Source organism: Aulostomus chinensis, chromosome 9 (genome assembly GCF_037954235.1).
Source record: "Aulostomus chinensis isolate RoL2024-O1b breed Wild chromosome 9, RoL_Achi_v1.0, whole genome shotgun sequence".
Lineage (NCBI taxonomy): Eukaryota > Metazoa > Chordata > Actinopteri > Syngnathiformes > Aulostomidae > Aulostomus > Aulostomus chinensis.
In genome coordinates this window covers 22,775,375-22,799,396 of record NC_141328.1, presented here as the reverse complement: position 1 = coordinate 22,799,396, position 24,022 = coordinate 22,775,375, and the positions used below count along the sequence as shown (strand labels likewise).

Here is a 24,022-nt window from a genome sequence, read left to right as displayed (position 1 = left end):
CAGTGCCTCAGCCCCAAAAAGGTCATAATCAGGGCAAGCAATAATCAGATTTAGATAATTCCAATCTTAGTTACGTCATCAAAGTGCAGTGTAGACATTCTAAACATCAGAAATGCATAATAACATCCCACACAAGTGTTCCTAGCATTTTTGCTTCGTGACAAATGATTCAGCTTCCACTGAGTGTTCCAAACTCGACTCTGAACTCCGTTTTTCTTACATATCCAGAAGGCAAAGAGCAACATTAACCTTCACTAAAACATTTGTGGGCACCTGATGTTATTTTACAGTATTTATGTCAACTAAATCATGACAAAAGCAATCTCAAAGTGCTTTCCATGACGAAAATGTCTAGACCGTACTCTTATACAAAGTGGCTCAACATTCCCCCATGAGTGAGCACCTGGCGACCGTGACGAGAGAGAAAGATAACGCTCTATTTTGGGCTCCACCATCTGGCCATGAGCTGTCAGATGCTCCTCTATGTTTGCCAGATGATCTGCTGGGAAGGTCGCCGACACCCCAGGTGACGAGAACCTCACTGAAACCAGGTAAATGGGACATTCCTGTAGCTCTGAGAGGATCTCAGCTAGTGTACGTAAAAAATACCAACCTGTAACATTCCAAAAAGCATTCCTGGATAGATGTGTTCTTCAGACATTTGTGAGGGTGGACCTTCAGGGAGCATCTTCACCCAGGGTTTCTGAAATGGTAAAGTTGGTGCAACGACCTCAAGGTCTGCAAATAGTCAGGGAACATAATGTTGAGATCTGGAGAGAACATCCTGTGTCCAAAATATCCTGAATTTTTACAGACTTCACAAAATCCCATCTGACTACCAGATGATGACCAGAAAGTAGCTGGGAACATAGTGTAAAGATGTACAGGGAACGTCCACAAGTACTGATTCCTCAAACGTTAAAACATTCACAAGAACTGCCCACCCTTAAATGACCAACTGGTGACCACGTAAGAACATTTCCTTTCCCAGCCAAACGTCCTCAGATAAACTAAACTGGTACCCAGCTGACGAAGTGAATGGTTTGAGGGTCTTGTGTCGCTAGGTTGTGCACGCAGTTTCTGGAAGAGGGAAACATTCCTGTTCTGGCTTCCTGGGAATCACAGAACCTGCAGTTTTGAAGCTGTGTGTGTTTTCACCTGTGTTTTAATGTATAACATTATCACTAGATTGTGTACTCGATCCTTTGGTTGCACCGTCTGAGAGAGACAGACGACCCTAGAACGCTGCATGTACTGTGTTAATGAAGAAAATAATTGTGCCACTGATAGAAATTAATACAGATTTCAATGTTTTTCTGCATCTGTGTGCCAAAATAAAGGGTCATGCTCTCAAGTGACTGGCACAGTTGATCCCTTTAATGGAAACGCAGGAGAGTCTGGATGTTTTTTTTGTTTTGTTTTATTAAGTGCAGCTGGTTTGACATCTTTGCTGAGCAGTTCATGACATGGCCTCATCGGCAATGATTTTTGTAGCCAAGTGATGGAAATATCTCCGGAGGTGCCGGGGAGCAGGAAAGCATAACCTCATCGCTGATCTGGAAAGAGTCAAAGGATTTTATTGCATGTACAAAAAATCTCAGTGTCAAATGTATACTTTCATATACTTTTTGTATAAATAGGTGAAGTCTGATTTCAGGCTGATAAGAGATGCTCAATATGTGGGGTTATTTCCTGGCAGGATTAATGGGTGAGTGAGGTAACTTGAGCTTCAACCCAGGACAGACATCAAGTGGATGGCCCGCTTTTCAACAGGATTACATCACCATGGTAACGTGTGCTGTAGGCCTAACCTGCTCTTAAACTCCAGGTAAGGGATCAAAACATATAAAGGACCGCTCTCTGGACCAATTTAAAAACCACATCATCATTCCTGGAGGATCCAGTGAACCTCGGTGGGTGGTGAACCTCCACCATCTTCAGTTTTCCTGGATTATGTTGTTTCCCTGTTGACACCAATTAATTGTCAGCCATTACCTTGTTGTATCTGCTTTTGAAAAGCAATTTAAGCCTCATGCACTGGCTGATTAAAGCACTAAAGCCTTGTACTTGTTGAACTAAGAGTTGCAAGTAAGCGTATTTACCAGTTGAATTATGTTTTTATGAATTTATTCTTCACTTGCTCCGAAGACTGTGTAACACAGCCAGCTGAAAGACTGACACCAACATTGATTAATACACCCTGAGAATACATCTAAGCAACACAATTCATTTAATGGAATGTACGACTGTGACTGCAATCAGATCTATGCGTGTCTAAATGATGAGTCAGTGATATTGTCTATTAACTCACGCTTTCGCACATTCAGCATTTTGAGGCCAGTAGTCCCTCCTGGCTGCAGCAACTCTGTAGCTTCTGGCCTGTCTCATGGATTTATATTCGTCATATTTGTTCTTCTTGAGTAACCATATCATTGGATGCAGAAGGTGTGGATTATACCGGATGATGTGCTTGAGAGTTTATTTACAGACCCTCTTGGACAGTTGTTAGTTGGTTGAGAGGGTTGCTATGTGCTTCTAAAAAAAATATGTGGCTGCATTCTATTAAAAAAGCTACGCACAAATTCACCTCTCAGTCCAAAGCACCTATTTGCGAGTACTTGAAAAGCAAAATACTCCTTGTGAGTGAAATATCTCTCTGGTGGCTTTATTACGACATTTATTCTCCATGATTAAGGGAGACCCTGTAGCATGTTTCATTGTGACTTGTATAAATAACATTCATTCAAACTAGGCCCCTCCTCCCAGACTCAACAGCACCTTAAGTGCCCCCTGCCCCTGACAACATGAACACCCAGCCATGCAACAACCTGCCACTGGCTGGCACACACTAACCACTAAATGCCAGCTAGGACAAGCTAACCACTGGCTAGTACATGCTAAACACCAGCGAGGACAACACTGGCTAGTACAGGTTGAATGGCAGGTAGGACAAGCTAACCACTGGCTAGTACATGCTAAACACCAGCGAGGACAACACTGGCTAGTACAGGTTGAATGGCAGGTAGGACAAGCTAACCACTGGCTAGTACATGCTAAACACCAGCGAGGACAACACTGGCTAGTACAGGTTGAATGGCAGGTAGGACAAGCTAACCACTGGCTAGTACATGCTAAACACCAGCGAGGACAACACTGGCTAGTACAGGTTGAATGGCAGGCAGGACAAACTAACCACTGGCTAGTACATGCTAAACACCAGCGAGGACAACACTGGCTAGTACAGGTTGAATGGCAGGCAGGACAAACTAACCACTGGCTAGTACATGCTAAACACCAGCGAGGACAACACTGGCTAGTACAGGTTGAATGGCAGGCAGGACAAACTAACCACTGGCTAGTACATGCTAAACACCAGCGAGGACAACACTGGCTAGTACAGGTTGAATGGCAGGTAGGACAAACTAACCACTGGCTAGTACATGTTAAACACCAGCAAGGACAACACTGGCTAGTACAGGTTGAATGGCAGATAGGACAAGCTAACCACTGGCTAGCACACGCTAAACTCTGGTCAGGACAAGATTAATGGCTGCTAGGACAAGCTAATCTCCGGCTAGCACACGCGTCTCTCTCCCTTCCCAGCCTCACCTGTGGCTGCCATTGGTGGGGGTAAAGACCCACTTCCCTCCCAGAAATGTTCCAACAAAAATCAAAAACAAACAAGCAAAAAAACCATTTATGTACGGGCAGAAGTGGCCCTGCAGACAGTTACCACCACACTAGAGGCCCATAAATGGCAATAAGCCAGATACATTTTGAAAAAAGAAAATCCTGCAGAGTGTACTTTTAAGTTGGATTCTCCCACCACAAGATAGCTTCGTAATCCAGCACTTTATTGTTGTATCCCCTCCCCAAACATTTCTCAGAGGGCTCGAGCTTCTATTTTTTTCATGGTGTCAAGTGGGCCCGACCCTAAAAAAAATATCAGTGAATTATTAGTTCTTACTAATGGAATACTGTGTGCACTCACACTCCATAAAGTTTTACATGAGTCAGCTTTTATGCAAACTTTCTGCTTACTAAAAGACTTACCGAGTATTGGTGGCCATGTTTACTGTACCACCCTCCAAATAGAAGATGATGTTACTAAAAGAAAAAAAGGGGGGGGGGGGGGCTGAGAAGTGAAATCTTCGCAGCTTATTTTAGCTGGAGCTGAGCTCACGGTGTGGTATTTATCAGCTGTGAATCCTACGTTTTCTTCATCTTCTTGCACACCGGCTCACATAATCAAAATGTTCCTGCTTCTCATTAAGAGCTTTTTGGCATGTGTGTTAAAGGCACTGTTGCTATAGTGCTGAACAAGGACGTACGGTTGACAGGAAGTAAATGCCAGCAGTTTAAGGGTGATGAAAAGTCCTGAGTGTGAGGGAGGCTTCATCTGTCTCTTTCGTCATGTTTGCTGAGCTGGCGGTTTTCTACCTTAATAAGTCAAACTCCGATTACAGAGAAGTAGAGCTCACTGACACGGATCATGCCTCAAAGTCAGGGGTGGAGAAAGGGGGGGGGGCAGACTAAAATCTTGAAGTGGTTAAAAAAAAAAGTTTAAAAAAAAAATACAACTGAAGTGACCACTCAGCCGAGGAACTCTCATTTCAAAGCAGCAAAGAAACTTCTAGCTCTAACGGTCCCATTATCACCGCACCGAGTTGACGCGTGAGAAGTAGGGATTGGTCTGTTTATTGTTATCATGATCCCTTTCAAGGCTCTTGTTCAATCTCCATCTTTATTGATATTTCTCCCTATTTTCTTGTGGGGATTTGAAGCCTTGGATTGCTTTGCGCGTTCAGCCATCCTAGACGGAGCAAGCAGCACTTTGATGACATCCAATAAGGTCCAGAAGTTTAACTTTGTTGATCACCCAGGTTAAATTAATTGATGTATCTGTGCTAAAGCAATATGATTTACCGGACAACAACTGGATTTTAATAATGACATCACTTTGATGTATTGTAGGAGTGGTTGACAACTGTCCGAGGCCCATGGAAACCTCTGGAAAAGATCACGACAGTCTTTTTGAAACAGCTCTTCAATTACCAACGTCAACATTTAAGGCTCAAGAATACAACTGGCTCACATTTTGGAGAAAAATCATCTCACCTCAACTCAAAATCTCAAAGGAGATGATTGTTCATAATAATGCAAATTCATGATTGTTATTTTAACCCTTACCTTTCTCTCAGATTTCTTACCTGAACACCCTCTGTAGGTGTCGTCAGAGGAAAAAAGTTATCTGTCTTGACGAACTGGTGAACACGCGGTTTCTTTTTTTTTTTTAATTTCAAAAACAAAAACAAAACAAAAATAAATTTTGATTTTTAAATTTTTTTTTTTAAACACAACACACGCGGTTTCTTAAATCATTTGAAAGGTCTATTTCGATCTTGCTTGCCAGTTAAATGATCAGAATTTCGAGCAGACATCCAGTGAGGATGGTGAATTCATGAAACCACTGGGCAGTTCTCAAGTTGTTAGGTACTATCAGAAAGAGTGGGGGCCCCCCTGTTGTTGGGCCTGAGTGATTCAAGTGGCTGGGAGATGGACATATTTTGATCAGATTGTAGATCTTTATGTTGTCGACACTGTTAAGCTGATTCCACAGGACCCAGATTCTCTCAGCCGCTGGTTTTTAGACTGCATCTGTGGAAAGCTGACTGATCCCACTCAGCATCAATGGGCAGACACATCCTGTATTCATGCGCATTCCAGATGGTTTCATCAACACAACAAATCTCAACACATCCACTGTGATATTAACTTTGATCACGCTGCAGAAATGCATCACAAGGTGCAGAAACATGTTGTGCGGCCGTGTTCACCCGAGCATTTCAGCGGGGTTTCTCTGCGCTCAAGAAATGATGACAGAGTAGTCAAAACAAATTGATGTGCTCCTAATCTGCATATTGATTAGGAACTTCATCAGGCATCCCTAATGAGCACACCGACCAAAAAAAAAAAACTGAGGAGACTGAAGATGAGAATAATCATGATTAGTTGTCATTAAGATTCATACGTAGCTCCTTTTAAAATCAAGATCCCCACACATTTTAACATAATCAATTACACTGATTCTTCATTGTAATGATTCAGATGCACGGGGGAGACGGGTCTCTGTAGATGTTTACTAGATGAATGTGTTCGAGCTTAAGAATACATTTCACAAGATAAACTGCATCGGCATTGTTTTCTTAAAGTATGTTTGGCACAAATTCCAGAGGAATTACTTTTGTGGGAAGTTGGTTATAAAGCAAAGTGTGGGATAAAGAATGAACCAGATACAAAAAAAAAAATCAGGGAATGTACGAAGATGTACGGCAATACTGCTGGCACAGCTAAAAAGAAATAAAAGAGGTGACAAATCTTATTCTTTGTGCCAACAACCAAGAAAATTAAAACCAAATAAATAGTGACTACCCATATCAACATATCCCTTGGCTCTGTGGGATTCCCCTGGAGAGATTTCACTATTTTTATTTATTTATTTATTTTTATTTTTTGGTGAATTATAAGGATTTGTGCCCGGCTATGTTGCTGGAGTCCTCATCCCATTGTGTGTTGTAATCCTGTACCTAAGAAAGGCTTTTCCTCTTCCTCCCCAGACGCACGTGTGTGTGTGTGTGTGTGTGTGTGTGTGTGTGTGTGTGTGTGTGTGTGTGTGTGTGTGTGTCCCCCGTGTCCTCAAGTCAACAATGCCTGCAAACCAATTAGGGGCTGCTCTTGGGTCCCATCCTTGCCGGGCTGACAGCAAGCTTTCTTCACTTAGCGCACCTTCTCTTTCCCCAGCCAAAAAAAACCCCCAAAACAATAAAGAAAGAAAGCGTGATGGTGTTAACAGTGTTCATCACAAGCGAAAAACGCCAGCTGACAAAGAAGTGTTACATTTACAATCATGCACATATTTAAATTGTTTTTTTTAATTTACCTTATTTATTTATGTTTTTAATTATAAAGCGAAACAAATTAATTTGATGATGAATGAATAACAACGGGTTGCTACATGTAAACAAAGTGGACTCCAAAGTCTCCGTCCCCTCACCTTCACCCAGCAGTCAGATCATTAAGCTTACTCATGAGGACGCTTTGTTCCAGCGTGTTGCGGTGAACCTTCTGTGCTTCCTGATTAATCAGTGTTCCTCTTGCGCCCAGGATTACCTGCTCACCTCTTGCTTCCACACTCACTCACACCTCTGAAGAATCCGCCTGCGCTCCTCTCAGTCTCTCGGTCCAGTACGAAGGAGCCTTCGCCACCTCTCCCCTTGACTCTGCCATGTGAAGTCGAACTCAGTCTCCCTCCAGTTCAACTCTACAATCAGAATTCCAAAAAGCTCCACTTGCATTCCGTGTCCTCCTCTTAGTCCAATTTATACTAGCACCAAAGGACTCAAAAATCCCAGATTGAAAGAAAACCAGTTAAGTATTTAAAACTACGACAGCAGTCATTGCCTGTCCTGAGTGTTATTTTGAGCTTCAAAAGGGTTTAATTATTTGTGTCGGTGAGGAGGACCTAAAGAATAAATTTCCTTATTGTTCAGAATGCACTGAGAGGTTATCATCTAGAACAAACAGTCCAGCATGGCACCAGCAGTCAGGACACTGCAGTCTTTTTTTTTTCTTCTTTTAAATACAAAGATAATTCATTCACCATGGCAACAACAGTGCTGCATAGCCAGAGGCCAGCTTAGTGATTTGGCTTCAGAGTGCCAGGATAGTGGGCAGCCAGTCATTGCCTGTCACTGAAGCATCACCACTCAATAGCTCTTGCAGCCCACACTCATTTCCTGCTTTTCACATTTGTAAAATGTTGTACTGCTTGGCAACTGTCAATGGCATTTAAATTCCATGATAGGTGCCTATTTAAAATAAATGTAGAATTATCACAAAAAAAAAGAACAATAAAAAATATGGTCATGTCATTTCATACTGTAATCCATCTTCCAGATTAGGATCTTTTTGTCAAAAAAAATTTTTTTTTTTTTGGGAGAGGGGAGGTAGGTGCCGTTCTCATTCTAACCAGGCCATTACTTTTTATATTGTATGATCCTTTTCTTTCTTTTTTTTCCCGCTCACTGTGGTTTTTGGTCACCACTGTTTAGCCCCCAGGGAATGGTGTGTTATGAAGCACAGTCTTTCTAAAATGAAGCTAGAAAATATCAGGACTCATTCAAGCCCACTCACTTAAAAACCACAAACCCGCATGACTTGCTCTTCATCTCAAGGGCTCCTTCATGCGTCAGAAAAGGTCAAGTGGAGCAAGTCACCTGAACCTAAGTGTTGACATTTCCCACCTGTACAGATCTTAGGAACACTGGGAGACCATAGGGAGTAAGAGATGGGCACGAAGGCAATGATCCCCCACCCCCACCCCCCCCCCCCCACACACACACACACACACACACACACACACACACACACACACAAGGGAATGCCAAACCTTTTATTTAATATTTTATGTCTTTGTGTTTACCTGGCCTGAGGAGACTGTCCTTTGGAAAGTAATAAGGGATTTTCTGCTCCCAGGCTGTCAAGATGCCCTGAAATATTATATTAAACATAAACCCGCAGTGTCTATAATATAAGCATTTTCATGCCAGGTTTCCAGGCCTGCATCCCGTCAGTTGAGGACATTCTCCTCCAATTTTCCACTGTCAAACTTTATACACCTCTTACTAGAACTGTCACTTCTTTTCCCTGTCTTTTTTTTCCTTCACATTTTTAACTTTGATACTAAATGTGGGTAAAGTATCAGATATCTGATCTGGAGCGGCTGATGCACATTTCCCATCTATGAGGGAGAAGATAAAGCTTGACCTATTACATCCTTGCTGACCTTTGTGTAAACAAAGCGCACAAAGTGGCGAAGCAAAACTGATGAGCACAGGCGCCAACCAATTGCACTGCAACACACTGTCGACACAAGACATTAGATTACAGCTTCTTGGACTCATTAGTGCAGCCGAATGAAACCACTAGGGAAAATATATAATCTATATCATTCTGTCGGACCATTGAAGGATGTACATCACCGGCCATTGGTGCTGATAGAGGCAAAGCTCACTGTGCACACATCAACAGATGAACACGGAGTAGCAGTGCATCAAACCTCCCACCGCCATTGATTAACATTCGTTTCATTGAGTTTAGCAGACCATTACGCTTCGTTCTATATATAAAACTTCAAATATACATATAAATGAGTGATATAATAGCAATATAAAACAATAGCAATGGCAAAACAAAAACCCCAAAAGTTCCGACTGAAGCCTTTGGTTATTTTACCTCCTCTTTTAACTGAAAAATATCTCTGAATCTGAAAGAAATTAAAAACAAGAACAGACAAATAAAATGAATAAAGTATATTTGTGAATCCAGACCATCGAGAACCAGTAGTAGCAAGGAAAAATACATAAACGCAGAACACTGGCGTTCATACCCCTATTTTATATGAGTTACAAATCTTATATCTATTTATATATCTACAATAGATACAATATTAATATGATTAACAATTTTTTTAAAATGTCATAAGTATATAAATTATATATCAACACCTCTATATTGATATACTTTCTGCATAAATTCAAGTATACAAAATTTCAAGCGTTGACATACATGTTGATAGTCTGGTTCCCTCTGCTCCACGTTGTAAAGGGAAGAGTTGAAGTTAAAATGAAGCTCAAGTTCTATAATTTCATTTGTCCTACGCGACGTACGACACAAGCAAGAGCATGTGCACAAAGATGTCCTCGGTACACATTAGCGATGTGTTTATCGAGCAAACACTGCAGTTGAATTCATGATTATGTGGGATCTACAGTAGCAGCTGTTTGTTTGAGGTAACCTCAAACCTTTATCCGTATTTGTAAGTTGAAAGGATATGGAGAGCGAAGGGCTGTTGCTGGATGAGCTTTTTTTAAAAAAAAAAAAAATTTTATGTCTACTGGTTTAATAACAGCAGTGAATTGCTGGGCTGGAGGAGGGAGCGATGAAGAAAAAGGGATCATTTACAGCGCCCATTGTTATTAACAGGACTTTAATAATTACTCACTGAGGTATCAAATATAGCACAGACAACAGGCCTCGTCTCAGCTGGAGAGCGCTGCCCATGCAGCGCTGCAGAACATAAAGCTGGCCCCAGAACAGCTGCTCGGGCCTCGAACACCTGAGTCCACAACAGGCCGAGCAGACATGGTCCGCTCTGCGTGCTCAGCTGGGGATTAGCATTGGATTTGTCTCCTCCTTGACCATGCATGATTCAGTGGAAGCTATAAACTTCACAAGACCCATGAATGACATTGGTTTCATTTGAGAGTATAAAGAGTGGATTTATACGTCCCCAATGGTGAGCTCCATGAGCCACAGAACACCGTCGCTTGAAAATGTTCTGTTCACAGTTGACTTTTCTCACCCTCACATATCATGAACACGCTTAAGCACCTCTTGACATGATGAATGTAATTAAATAAAAAAATATATTAATTTAGCGTATTAATAGGTGCAGTTTAATCCTTACCACAATGATTTTATACCTGATCCCAATAAAATACTACAAGAAAATTCTAGAAATGTTTCCACAGTATATGGAATAGAAATGGCCTGCAGTTGTATTAAAAAAAAAAAAAAACCCAGAAATGCTCAAAATACTGAGTAAGATGCCTCATTACTTTGAACGAATGGGCGCTTTTCTTGTTTGTCTCATGCAAATATGTTTTTCATTTGTTTGTTTGTTTTTACAAAAAGCACAATACATCAATCATTTATTTATTTCACAGCTCCCCCAGGATGGGGTCCCACCTGGCCACAACCACCTCCTGTTGTTTTGTGTCGTGAGTGACTGCAGCTCAACGTGTTCACGCCTGTCGTCAGATCCGTCCGCTTGTGATCAGACACCTTAACGCCAGGGACTTTTACTCTCATCTCTCTGTAAGCAGAGGATGAAAGTTTGTGATGTAATTACAGGTTGACAAAATACGCACAGGGCGGAGGTTGAGGTGGATGGTTGGGTCAACAGATGATCAGACCTGAAGCAGGGAGACCTCTATTTGGTTTACTTCTTCCCATTTTTTTTTTCTGACAGACGTAACCATGACAACAAAACCAGTTGATGCTGTACATCTAATACAAACCTCCTTACTCAAAGGCTACCTTTGCTCCCTCTAACAAGATGGCAACCACTATTTTAACAGATCTTAAAAGTGATTTTAAAACATTTTTAACAGTGATGTCCTGCTGATTTTTTTTATCATTTCATTTGCAGGACAGGTTGCTTTATTATAAGTTTGAACTGAAAAGCCGACAAACTCCAGATGAAAGACTTCCTCTTCTCTGAGTTCATAATTCTTGTATGACCTATAGAAGTGGCCATCAAAATGCTGTCAGCAGTGATGGCCACCGAACTGCGCAAGCCCTCAAGGCGGATGATATAAATACACGTCCTGCTTTTTCAGGTACAGCAAAATGCTTTTATGCTGTGACACAACTGAGTGTATACTGTCTCTTTATGGCAGACTTAATGTGCCAGACTACATTAGAGCTCCTTCGAAATCTGCATGTACTGAATATGGATCAAGGCAGAGGAAGGCATGTACTGTCTGGGTGCAGCATCTGTGTCTTCTTTGTTTCTGATGAGTGGACCATTTTCCCGATGCCCGCTAACAAGCACCACGGTCCACGTCGCGGGCAGGTTTCCAGCCGTGTAGCACACAATAGGATACACGCGTTATGCTGTTGAGGAACAAAAAAGCCCTGTATGACATGAATGAGGAACAGCGAGGTACTGTGTCATACTTCACCTCGAATTGGACATTGGTTGGTGCTTGGCGTGCCGCGCCGTCAAGATTTCTCTGTGCTGTTATTTCAGCCGTTTGGACAAAAAAAGAAAAAGAAAAAGAAATGAAATGCCCGTAACAGCAAGTACTTCTTTTAATCTGAATGTAATGTATATTCAAATTGCAACACTCTAGATTTATTTCTTGCCCCCAGAGACTGTATCGGCAGTGCAATTGTTTGGTGTCAACTACAAGATACTTCTACTCATACTAAAGACCCTGTCCGACTCATTGAAATTGCCTGCGCAGCGCAGTCTTGCCAGTTGCCTCAGACTCCATTTCTGTAACCTTTTGTGGAACGCAGTGGAGGATCAATGAAAATGCAATGGCTGGAGCGCTCTCATGTATTGATCCTAGGTTGTCTGTGGCTGTAGTCAATAACCTGTAGATGTAACTGGAGACCAGGGGCGGGACAATCAGCTCAATCCTATAAGGCCTCAACATTGTGTCTAAGCATAGGCTCGCCATTAGCAGATGATTGCATGGCTTGTGAAACGCTCGATAACAAATCTAAAGGCAGCCATGATGACAAAAGTTAGTTGGGTGGGATGAAGTCTCTCAGTCCTTAAAGCTCCACTGGCTGTCAAATGGGACATTATATAATCTGTGAGGTTTATTGATTTGTTAAATTTATTGAACTCTTTTAAAAGTAAACAGGAGGGCACAATGATAGTTTAGCATGAAGTGTACCGGGGGAATGAGCATGCAAGCAAGGATGCTGTGGAATTACTGTAGATCATTTCACCTGAGTATTTACAGAGTACTTCAGATTTGTAGTGAGACATTCTTACTGCGCTGTGCCCCACTGTCATAACAATGAAGCCAGAAAGTACTGCACCATTACAGCCTCTAAAGTACTGTGCAACTGATAGACTGTCCAGCTCAGGTGTCACGCACAAGCAAATTGAACTCTTGCATTGTATTGCATGTGTTGTTGATGAATATTAGTTTAGAGCAGTAGTTCCCTGTAGCACCCCCGGTGGCTATGGTAGCACAGCTAACATGAATGCTGCAGACAGGCTACGAGAAGCATACGAAGCAGCAGCAGCATTTCAACAGTCAAGACTTGAGCCAATGCACTGCATCCTTTGACAGTTTCTCTCATGAGGTTATTTCAACCATTTGTTTGTTTTTCCAGCGAGTTAAGGAACATATTTTTTGATAAAATATAATATTTTTTCCTACTCAAGAAGAAATATAGGCTTAGCCAAGAAGGCATCAGTCTTCTAAGCTCATATTCCCAGAAGACCCACCTGCAGCCCTTCTCTGCCTCTGATTGGCTCGTACCTGCTGCCTTTGGGTGCGCGGAGTGAGGTGGGTCTGGGTCAAAGCCAGACAGAGGAATAGAAGTTTGCGGGTCTTCACAGAATGCATGTGGGAAGACCATAAATCATTGTTTTTGGAGGGTTTTGAGGAGATACCACAGATTTTTTTTTTGGCCCACCCCTTGCTGCATAACCCGGGCCCAGTTTGGAATCATGGATTTACAACAACACAACTCTTGACAGCCTGATACCTCAGTTCTTTGAGCCTGCCAGCCCATGTATTAACTCTGGGAGTCTGACTCTGCCAATTCATCCTCTCATCCGTGACATTCACCCTACCACCACCCCCCCCCCCCCAAAAAAAATCATAAAATATAACATTTGTTCGATTTGACATTATCATCTTTAATCTAATGTTGATTTGGTTATGTTTATTCTTCTATACTACAATTAGCAATAAGCACTTCTGGTACAAATAGCCCCCGCCTTTGGTGTGCTGTCCAAGTACAGATAGAGTGTCAGTGAACATATAGAGATAATTATATCTCTGCACGCTCCTGAGGTACTGTCACATTCTCATGCATAATGAGAATAAAAAGGGAATAAATGTTAGAATGATCCAGCTTTTCTGTCTGTGAATGATGAGGCCTTTCAGCTCTTGTTGCTAAAGTTCCTTTAATGAGCAGTTGTCATCCTTTTAACAGTAAACAAATGACTCACTATTGACTGTAATCAGTATGAAGGGTGGGTGGCACCAGTCAAAATGATTTGTGAACCTGGATTTATCTATTATCATTAGAAATTTGTCTGGTGTTGCTTCAAACATTATCTTAGCGACATAGCGTTTCCTGTATCTTTGATTCAAAGTAATCATTATTGATCAAACATGTAACTGATGAGTGATTATTAGAAAGACATACATTCAGAAATAAAAATATACCTTTCATTCACTGATGCCACTAGTGGAGTAACATCCATCCATTTTCTGCTGCTTATCCTGTTAAGGGTTGCGGGGGGTGGAGCCTATCCCAGCAGCCGCGAGGCGGGGTTCACCCTGGACAGGTCACCTGTCCATCACAGGGCCAACACATATAGACAGACAACCATTCACACTCACAGTCACACCTACGGTCAATTTAGAGTATCAATCAGCCTCGTCCCCTCTTGATGTCTTTGGACTGTGGGAGGAAGCTGGAGTACCGGAGAGAACCCACACAGGAACAGGGAGAACATGGAGACTCCACAAAGAAAGATCCTGAGCTGGAGCCGAGGCTCGAACCTGGAACCTTCTTGCTGTGAGGCGACAGTGCTGACCACTGCACCACCGTGCTGCCCCTACTAAAACAAGGAAACATCAACTTGGCGAGCTCATATTAACGCTCCAACTTGTGAGTCTTTATTAATAATGCTCATCCCAAACCAACCATAGCTAAACATTACGTATCACATAGCACACAGTTTATACTTGATACCATTAGTTTGCACTGATAAATGTGACCCAAACTTAAGCCTGTTATGTCACACAAACAGCGCATATCGCTGCCAGGGCCCCTTGTTCAGTCTCCCAGAGCTCGTAGCCTTGTTTTATGTTGGTTCCACTGATATCTGCAGGGCCAAAGCACTAATTCATCTACACAAACAATTTAGTTGTAGATGTTTATCACTGGTTTAAACGATTGCATTTAATTTCAATTAAGCTTCTACCTAAATTGATTTAAAAAAAAAAAGAAAAAAGGTGGTCTTCACACATCCACTGAGCGTAGGGATCACACTTCAGCAGGTAGATGGCTGCGGAGGAACATCCTCCCCCGAGGAAAGCAGGCTTTGAAAACCTTTGAGTCACCTCACCGGAATAAGCCTGCATTTACATAACCTCATCCATCTTCTCGGGAAACCTGTGAGTCACAAGAGAATATCTGTCCACAGCCTGTTGATTCAGGCCTGTACAGATTGTCAATGATAGCCAGCAATCTGAGGTTAATAAACCGATGGCCAGTGGATCATTTCAAAGTTGCATGAAAGCCATTCACTGTCCCTAAAGACTACCCAAAGCCACCGCCACCTTATTCAGTATGCAATTGTCATCCCATGATTGCCAGCTGCTAAATCCTCTGAAAAAGGCCTGAGAGTGAAACAAAAGTGCTTCTGCCATATCTGATGGCTGATGTTTGGCCTGAAAAACCTTTTGCTTTGTGTGACACACACTGAATCACTTAAAGTTAATTTGTTTTTGTCATGTTTGGTTTTTTTTTAAAAATCTGATGTACAATCTCAGAGTTGTTTATCTCCACAGAAGCGACACGCTCTCTATAATCATTATTTAGTATTGTTTGTAGGGAGTCCGCGTTCAACGGTGGGCGCAATTTTATTTTTATTTTTTTCCTCCCGGGCAATTATCTCTTCAGTGTGTTTATTTATCTCACTGTTCCTCCAAGTTGAAGCTAATAAATATGTATGATTAAAGTAACAGGTCTTTTGTTAATTCATGTAGAACTAATTACAATTTAATGACTGCTTTTAGTGATGCCGAATCTGGTCGACAACCAATTAATCACAATTTTATGAGCAATATAGTACTATGTATATCAATTATGACATGATAATATGAATACATAATATACATGTATTTTGAAGGATATTCCTGTTTTGTCTTGTGTATCCTTTTCCACTGACTGAGTGGATGTAAATATGGCGACTTTGAATGTAAATATTAGTTGACGGACTGAGGACAGCATATCCGGTGAACATACGTTCTACAATGTCACATGTAATGGTCACTGTTATTGGTACAGGCTAACACCAGACTTTACAGCAGGAGATCATTTACCCCTTTTTTTTTGGTAAATATTTTTATTATCCATCATTTTTAGAGCCAGACAGGCAGATAGACACCCTTCTCTCCTCTCAGCGTGATTCAGTTGGCAATGGTGTTATCTGACTTTTGTCCCTGTGTTGGAATGTGTTTTATTCATTCATTCATTCATTTGCGAAACACTGAGTGCATTATGTAGGAGCCTGAATCTATCATCCCTCAGTTGTGGCCTGCTGGCAACAAACCTTTCACTCCATCTTAACAAAGCTCTGTATTAGAGATGCTGTAGCCCTGAGTGTCCATCTATTATGCTTGTAATTGGCGGAGGAGAATCTGCTGGCTGGTGGTGGCGGCGGCAGCCTGGTCTAGTTCAACTTCTTAGTTCCCATCCATCCCTGAATGATAGAGAGGAATTACATATTTAGAAAGAAGGCAGGAAGTACACAATTGTCATAGAGTAGCAGAGGGCTTGTGTCAAGGATCGCATATTTTATTCAGCATGTCCAAACCGCTGGGGAATCTGCTAGTACTCCCATCATGAAGACATAAAACCTGATCTTGTGTGAAATGTCAGCGGCCCCGTCACCATCGGCCGCAGAATGCAGCATGTTTGAAATTTGACTCATCCACTGCAGAAGAACACAACATATTTTCAGCAGGACACACAGGTACAAAGCTTGCTTCCCTCCATGTAATGTGATCAAGGCCATTTTTGTTTACATTTAACGAAAGCCAAGAATGATTTAGAAGAGTGCAAGGAAGGTAAACAGTAATCTAAAGATTCCCCATAATGCACTGCACCGCTAAAACTAGATCTTGTTTTGGGATCACAATAGCAATGCCAGTCATCGTCTCCCACTGAGAACTAAAAACGGGGAAATGTGAGGTAATAATGTAACGCAATGGAATTTTCATTTTGTTAAACATCCGCACACTGTCTGCACTTGCTCCATGGAAAAGATTTTCTTATTAAATATCCTGTGTTAACAAGGTCAGACGTTGTGTATTTATCCAAACTTTCCTACTGGACAAGTGCAGATGTCCCTTTGTATTTCTCTTCCACCAACACACCTTGAAAAGAGACCATTCAAATGTGTTCCAATGAGTTTTCCAACTGTTCAAGTGATTTTGAAACTGTATCAACATGTAGGAACCAGTACTGAGATCAACGTCAAGGTAACAGGATGGAAAACTTTCGAAGGACACCTGCCACTCCACAAATAATTCATCCTTCACTGATGTTTATTTTGACTGGTACAGACCTAATGCACGTTTACACCAAAAAAAAGAGAAAACAGAGAGCATTGAGGACAGTAAAATAAATACACACTCACACACATCAAATATTAACATTAATATAACATGGTTATCACGTACTGCAATGGAAAGCAGTTCTGAAGCATAATCAAAGAATGCTTCTGAAAGCTTGGCCCCTTATTTTCATTCAACCCAACTGAAGTTAAAAATATAATGTCAAGTTTATGATCTCCAATAAAATCATTGATCCAAATCGATTCTCCTGCCAGGGATCTTACCTTCAGCAAAGCCAGACTGCTTTGTACCAGGTTTAACGTTTATTGCCTGTTGGCAAGAATAACAATTAGGTTTGATAATTGTGCAGACTGAGTTGGATACACCCTGTTACATCTAATCAGAACAGGAAAGGTAGCTGATTTTGAGGCACGGTGACAAAAAAAAAAAGAAAAAGGAAGCAGCAGTACTGCATGGAAAATGTTCCATTCAGCGCTGCTGTGCTGACAAATACTGGCATTGAGGATATTGCAAAGCTGTGCAGTTGCTAAATTGGCTGAAGTATCTTCCATTAGTTCCACTATTAATGTGTGGCTGGGCAGTGGTCACCCGGGTCTGATTATGTATAACAGGCGCAATGTGGAGCAGTGTGTTCAACCATGGGCTGTCATTTGATTTTGGGTAAAGGTTAATAACTGTAAATCCATGTCTTTTACTGTGATTTTCTGCACTCTGGGCACAGTATCGTCAGTACATTGTTCCATGCCCGGCACCATGCGTTTCCTGTGGGGATTGCACAATAACGAGTGTGCTTGTTGCAGAGAAAACAATAAGAAAGGTCACATCTTTTTTCCCTGTAAGTTCGCAGTCACACCAAGATTTGAAAAATACCTTTCTTTAAATGCCGTGAACACCTGACTGGCAAAAAATTCATACTGGAAATTGAAAGCAATCATACACACAAGAGTACACACGGGATCTCACTCACAGTCGTGTTCGACGCAGCTCCAAGAGTCAAGGTGAGCAGCCTACAGGGAAAGTTTGGCTACAACAGGGTTAATCAACCAAGAAGCCACTGACATCTGCAGAGGATGCAGCCGCCTCCACAGTCCTTGCACACGTACAGACTGTCCTTTGTAAATGGCCATCGCATACAGCTGCACAACAAATCAGTTAATTAAATCCTCAACATTATGTTAGACTTATAATGTTGCTCAGTCACAAACTTTATCCATGAAAAGAGTGCGTTCTCGTGGAGTTGCTCTGCTTTTAAAAGGCATCACACAGCATCGCACGTATCCAGATATTCTTCATGTGCCGTAACCAGACACAGGCTCTCCCCTCAGCACTTCGTGAAAGCATTACTCGCTAACCTCAGGATCCTAACAAGCTAAGCTTTCTAGAATTTTGCAACGGGACTCTTAGTTGTGTGCTTTCGAGGTAGAGAGACCGAGCCACTAACAGTGAGGGGGAGGACACTAAGCTAGGAATCAACCGCCACCACACCTCTAACCCTCACGTGAAACAGATGAAAAAAGCTACAGGTGAGTGGGAACATCCATTACCGAGGCACCAATTGATACACTGATGGTGACTTTCGCTCTCCACCTCTATCAGGGCGACTCGGGAGGCAATTTAGGATAGTTTGAACCCTGAATAGCATCACCATCATTGGGCTGTCATGATGTAAGGGTGTAGCACACTCTGAAAGGAGGTTAGCAATATTTGGCGCAGGCCCCCTTCTGCTACCTGGGGTGAAGGATACAGCGAAGGAGGCAGGGTATGGAGCCTAACTGGAGATGGACCTACTGGTGGTGGTGGAAAGGAGGAAGGCCCATCGAAGTTAGCATCTGAGAGGTTAATGAGGTGATGCAGCGTCTGCCTGGCTTTCTGGCAAACGTAACTGTCTGATCTCTGGTCAGTAGTGGTATGAATGAATGATGTCAGTAAATGCACCCCTGTGTCAGTGAACCTCTGCACTTGGCCTGAATGATTTTAGTTTGAGTCATTTTCAAAGTCAATCTGGTTTTTAGCTTCTGTTGGCCTTCAGTGGCTCTCTGTAACTTACGCAACCTCTTCCTTCATAATAACTCATTAGAACTTCAACAAAGGGCTCTTTGTTTTTGTCTTTCAAGGTGCAGAACAATGTTCAAGGAGCTTTCAAATAAATTCAGCCTGGACAGTCCACGGGCGCCTTAAGCCAGACAGTGTGAGCACATGAATCATAAGCAAATGGCTTTACATCGCAAACAATCTGTTCAGTACAGTTTTTGAAACTGTGTATAATTCCCACTCTCACCGTAGGAGTGTTTGCGTGTGCCCAGTTCAAAGTGTCTGGATATAAAGAACTTTGGAGAGGGATAGTTACGATGTATCGTAACTTTGTTCCTGATAACAGCTCATAAAGTTATTTACTTTCTCCTCTTAACAGTCAAATTGGTATTCGAAGCCAGGCCCACGCTGTCCTCCTCAGGTAAGAGTCATCCCTTTGTGCAAAACTGAAATAAAACTTTTATTTTTGCATCTGGGAGTTGTTTCCTTTACTAAAGAGAACAGAGTTATTAAGCATTGAGGCTTAGTCATGCCAAAAAACTGACAATGCCTTCATCCTCATTTCGACCACGCAGGTCCCAGCTGGCAATTATAAATCCCTGGTAATTCCGATACTCATCTAAATTATATGCCTCGTCACAGGGAGCTCATGGAAGCATCAGATATTAATAAATTAAAGAATATAACCACGGGTGGATATTTACTCTTTCATCTGTGTGCAAGGTATTTTGTTATGATATCTCAAAAGACACAATGGCGCTTTTATAACTAGCGACCGAACTGCCTGGGGAACGATGCCGACAGAGACCTGGAAGTCATTTATCAGTGAGATTATTACAGATTTGACTCATTTCCTTGCTGCTGTTTACCTTTTTCCCCAACCTCCGGGGCACAGCATTTGGGGAATAGCAGGGGAAAAAAAAAGATGGATTTACTTTTCTTCATCAGATACCACTGTTTCAGTTTAGGAAGCTTGGCTGTCATGTTAGCTAGCTGAACTGCTTCATTGCCAGAGGGAGAAGTTTGTAAATCTTTGTTGATGAGACTATTTTCAGTGACAGAACACGAACTGCCAAGTTAATCCTCTTGATAGCAAAGATTAATTACTTTTGAGAGCGCTGTTAGTCTTTTTGCTGACTTGATATGCATACAGGGAATTTAGAGAGGAAAAAAAGTTGTTATGACGAGTGAGATAAAAGGAAATGGCACCCTTTTAGATAAAAATAGCACACTTTTTTATCTCTCTGCTCAAATTTGACAATGGGTGTACAAATTTGAAATTATAGTTACTGAGTTGCAACTTGAAATTGATGAAAGCAGAAGATTAGGTGAGAGCAACAATTGTTTTTTTGCTAAAGTTGAACCATTGCTCCTCATTGGTTATATTTGGTTGTTTGTGCCGTAGTAACTTTTCCACTGATCGCAACTGCATCGACTCAACTTCACCTTGCATCGTCTGATCACTCAGTCGATCCATAGGTACGTTTTGCGCGGTCATTCTAAGTTTTTACTGTCTTAACTTTTTTGTAGGAAAAGTTTCCTGCTCCATGTTAAACCAGAGTGAACAACATAATGGTTCAGACACTCTCAGCGAGGCCCTTTAGGGAGCGTCAAATTGCAGTAGAAATAGATTGACTTTGAGAATGTTACGAGCAGCTAAGGTACCCTTGTGCGTTAGATAAGCGCTTTGTTTGGCTTTTCTTTTTATGATATATTGGCAATCTTTTGAGCTATAAACTATTGCCAGTTGCCATATCGTGCTCTAAAACTAAGGAATGTTTAAAATCTGATCTAGATTGAACCGCTGATAAATAAAGAGGGGCGATGGGATTTCTCCTGGGATTTTAACTTAAGTTGCTGCAGGTCATAAACAAATGACTGATTGTAGAAGCCAGAAAAGCTAGAAATCTCCATATGTGTGTGTGTGTGTGTGTGTGTGTGTGTCCTTGACTCACAATGCAGAGCCTCCAGAACTATTCTATATTATTTACTTCTGCAGGACAAGTTGTGATTACTGAGAAGACTTGGCAACAAAAATGTAGAACAGCCAATTGCTAAAAAAACAAAAAACAAACAGCAATTGACGTGTGACAGTGACTCCCTTATAGATGAAGACTTTTTACTTTTTTCTCACTGATTTTATTTCTTTCAGGGCCACTGGAGTCAAAGAAAACGTTCATATTTGCAGAAAGGTGTAGTTGGAAGTGTTGCTCTGTTCTGGGACCTCACTTCCACATGCGCTCGTGCAAAGTCTACGGAAGGGAATGCAGGCCTCCATAGAGGGGAAGCCTGAGGCAGGGAGCGAAGCGGCAAGCAAGACCCCGTTCGGACCAGAGCGAGCATCGGCCGCAGCAGCATCTTCTCTTACTTCTAACAGTCCTTGTCTGCGCTGCTTGTATCACTGATGATCAGCTTCCTTGTCCTCCCTCAAGTTTTACCACCTGTTTTTCTGTGTCGCATTTGTTCAGATCCATTAAAGTTCCTTTTTGGCCTCCATGCACCACAAAACATTGCTTTGTCTGCATTTTCTTGGCCGCTCACTGCTTAAAATGCTGGAAGGACACAGTAAATCTTTGTTTGCACAGGTTATACAGTCAAACAAGGGTTACTACCTGTTTTTCTTTTTTTAACTTTTTTTTTTTTACGTAAGGGTATGAGGTAGAATTTCAAGGTACAGAAGTTAGGAAGCAGAGTGACATCATATTCTGGAAATGCAGTCGCACCACACCACAATGAGATGCAAATGATCACCAAATATGAGTTCTCTTCTTTTGTTGGATCACATCTTTGTCACGTTTTTTTGAAGCTTGCTCTGATGATCTAAACTCTGAGTGTTTAAAAGTAGCACCTCAGCAGTCTGATACTCCTCGCTGAAGATCTAAAACAAGAATGACTCTTCAAAAAAATATTTAAAACATTTTCACGCCATTTCTCTTGAGCATTCTAGTTTTATCTTCCGGACCCGCTCAGTTTCATGAATCTGTCCACTTTTTTTAAGTTTTCACCATTAAAACCCTCCACACCGCTGAGTTGTTGGCTTGAAAGGGAATTTGATGGAACGCCTGCAAAAATGAAACATTTGATCAAGAGAGGCAGTGAAAGCAACACAGTTAGTCTGTGGAACATGTTTAAATCAATGGAAAAATAATTAGAGCTTGCCGAGTCGCGTTCAGGGGTTTGCTGACATATCCAGTCTCCCAAGTGCTTGCTTTTTTTCCCCCTAATATCCTAATTTTCACCCATATGCACGCCATTCTCACTGCGGATTATGTCACTTTCCCCATTGTGGCGAGGCTGAGATCCTTCACTGATAAATTAAGTGGCTGTGTCATTTGCAGAGTATAAATGGAATGAACCCCAGAATAGAGAGGTCTTTCATCTTTTTTGATAAGACCGTCCTGATTACATCTAAATGTAGAGCAACATTTAGAGGACTATCAATCATGTGGAACATGAAAAAAGGGGTGGGGACTGGAGGAATCGTAGCCCCACAATAGCCCCCTCCCTTTAATTTCCTGTGACAGTACGCATTAGCTCTCATCACCACCTTACAGCCATTAGACAGGCAAATGATTACGGCTCCTGCTTCCACCAGCAATGGAAGGAGCTAATGTAGCGTATTCATGGTGTTTTTGTCTCACATCTCAACCCCGTGACGCTGCCTTTGCATCTCTGCCTCTTTTAAGTGTCTTTTTGGACTTTTTCCACTCTATCAGATTCCATTCATTTTCACTGTTCGGAGCCCCATCTGCCTCTCTTGGCCCTCGGGGCGAGGCTTTAAAAAGATGTACGTCTTTTTTGTGTTTTCCCCCTGCTAAGTACAGTAGCCTGGGTCAGTGAAGCTTCAAACTAGCTCAGTGTTTGAGGATCCTTGAACAAAGGAGGGGGGACCGTTCGTGTTGTTATGTGTTTTCTACAGCTCCGGTTTCTCAGTCTTTGAAGGGAGGAAATTTTTTTTGTTCTGGGGGGGGGGGGGGCTCTGTAGCAACATGAGAAAATGTGTGTTTGCTGTTGTTTGGGATAAAGAAAAGACACTGCCGGCGCGCCAGAGAAAAATGTGTGAGATAATCTGGAAAATTTCAGGAGCTATCGAGTGAGAAGACGGTTTCCCATCACTGATGATGAGGCTTGTCCCAGTTTAGATCCCCATCGGACACCTAATTAGGATGTGCAGCTGGTTAGCATTGTCATTTACTTTTTCACACGCTGACTCCCATTCACAGAATACCGTTGCATTGTAGTCCGACATTATGCATGTATGAGTGTTTACACATCAGATCAGATGTCTTTTATCATTGAATTTCCAGTGTATCTCCATTTATCACCTGTGTAACTAATGGCCACAATGATGGATTGCAGTAATACTGTGTCTATCACAAGGTCCTTAAGTCCTCTTACAGTATATTGTGTTAGAAACCCATCTCATCTATCTTCCTATGCCAGCACCCTGCTGGGTGAAACAAAGCACATACTCTCTGACCGTGGCCATTCGCGGTGTCACTCCTAATAGCTGCTGGGTTTGACGAGGGCAACACACAGAAAGGCTGTGTGAGGGAGGCCGTTTGTGCACCACTTCTTTGCTTCATTGTTTCCATATGCACAGAGGCTTTACAGCACCCTCTACAGAGAGCAGGGTTTCATCATCAGCTACTGGGTTTATAATTAAATATTGATCTGCCATTAGAAAATCACAAGATATGAGCTCAGGATGGCCTCTTCATTTACGACCTGCGACTCCGGCTTCAGAATCAACAGCCACCACAGTGTATCCAAGGATTATTGATGAGCTACGAGGAAAA

General features: G+C 41.9%; 1 long non-coding RNA gene across 1 annotated transcript; it reads left to right on the top strand.

The window, feature by feature from the left end:
* The first annotated feature begins 18,512 nt into the window (after positions 1–18,512).
* On the top strand, positions 18,513–21,706 carry LOC147256378 (uncharacterized). The gene is made up of 3 exons (XR_015117756.1): positions 18,513–18,715; positions 19,307–19,644; positions 21,376–21,706. It is a non-coding gene; the product is annotated as an uncharacterized LOC147256378 (long non-coding RNA).
* The last annotated feature ends 2,316 nt before the right edge of the window (positions 21,707–24,022 follow it).